The following is a 1954-nucleotide window of genomic DNA, read 5'->3' as shown; positions in this document are numbered from 1 at the left end:
TCTCCTGTAGCCTAAACCAAGACAAGAGATCCGCTCTTACCCCCTCTTATCTCTTTAATCACTGCCAATTCTAACAGCACAGACTTCCATCCCCTGCGAAAGGAACTAAATCAGCACTCATTTTGGCCAGATATCCCAGGATAAATTTATTTACTCTCAGTCAAAACTGAGTGAGAGGTGTTCACCTCGAGTCTGAAGAGTCCTCCAACTCCTGAGCTGTCCACCCAGACCCTGCTCTTTGTTTTGAACACAGCACATGCAGTTTTAATTCAAAAATAAGTTTTTAGACCATTCTGCAAATGGAAAAACTTCTAAAAAAAATCAGTGGTTCCCTCCAGTAATCACTGTCACGCTCACAAAACTCCTTACTGAGCTTTTAGGGGAAACAATTTGGTTTTCTGAAATAACTGGAAGTGAAGGAAGAGTGGAAATGAGGGATCTAGTCCACAAGCAAAACTATCAACTAATCAAATTCCTTATATGAAGAGTTAGTAAAAAATTAATTACTTCACCATCTGCGAAGACAAAGTCATTTGCAATTATCTTGAAGAATTCAAGTTAATCTCAACTATGCATCCATAACAATGTGTTTCAGTATCTGACTGATACTTTTCACCCTCTCACTGGCACGGGACCCTCCTCTGTTCATTGCTTTACCGCTCACACTGTCAAAACGAGGAGAGGCAACACGAGTGAATACAAGAGCAACACTGGGATCAGCCACCAAACTGGTTCCAGTTCCTGGAATGGTTGTTGGGTCATTTTCTGCTGAAGCATTGAGAAATGCAAAGACCTCAGCGTTACAGCGAGCCAGGAGGGGGTGAGGGATGGAAAATCAACCTCACATCGTTAGAAAGTACCAGTGACAGGGCAACGAGCTGCTTTCCAGAGAAAGGGGTCAGGAAATGCTACAGAAGCAACAAGCTCAGGTGCTGAATACAGCAGCTGTGTTCTGTATTGTATCAGAAACTCCTCCTGTCCCAGCAGCATCGCTGAACAGCTGCAGAAAGAGCCCCAAGCTCTGATAAACCTGCACGAGAACCCACAACGGATACGAGCCAAGATCCTCCACATGACAGTCCCCCTCAAGGAACCCCCAGATGGTTCTCTGACGTGGGGCTTCAGGTTTGTTTGTTTGCTTTGAAAAGGGCACCTCTTGGTTTATATTTTTCCAGTAATTACCCAATTTCTGACTGGTTGTATTTGTCTCTAACTATCGATATGATTATTGGGGCCTCCCAGGGCGATCCCGACTGCAGGATGGGTAAAACGGTCTCCTCTGGTTTTGGCAACAGCCTCTGAAGTGTGAGGATCCTGCAGTGCAAGGTAGTTCTCATTGTTCTGTCACGTAACTGAAGTGAAAAGCAAACAGACTTGACACAAAGATGGAAAGCATCTGTCTCTGATTTGTTCAGTTTCTGTCGCTAGAGAAAGCTGCTAGTCTTCATCTTCAGCTTCCCAGTACTCCCCGTCCACACGCATGGCTTGAAACAACCTGCAAGACAGGCAACTGTTTGCATCAGGGTGAAGAAAAAGGAAAATACATATAAAAAATATCAATCTAAACGTGACCAAAAACACCAAAGCAGCAAGTTTCACAATTTTTGTCACTACCATGAAACACTCGTTACTGCCCTCGTCCAGGTAACGTAAGCTGCTCTGCACCTGCACGGCAGGTTTTACAGCACCTTATAAACACGATGTCTCCAGAAATTCCTGAAAGTATTAATAATCCAAGAGACTTCAGAACTTTAAAACAAAAGTTCTTAAAAAGGAAAACCATATCCCAAAATCACTCCTGATTTTTTTTGTTGTTAGTGTTGGGCCTTGTTAGTGTAAATATTTGAGAGAAGAAACTGTGGCTTAAGCTGTACGGCTACAAATTTCGAGGTAAGAATAATCTGTGAGGGACTGCAAGAAAAAAAAATCAGAAATAAGAGGCATATATAATAAA

The sequence above is a fragment of the Antrostomus carolinensis genome, unplaced genomic scaffold (genome assembly GCF_000700745.2).
Source record: "Antrostomus carolinensis isolate BGI_N321 unplaced genomic scaffold, ASM70074v2 scaffold22146, whole genome shotgun sequence".
NCBI classification, from domain to species: Eukaryota; Metazoa; Chordata; class Aves; order Caprimulgiformes; family Caprimulgidae; genus Antrostomus; species Antrostomus carolinensis.
Note: the sequence above shows the minus strand (reverse complement) of the source record.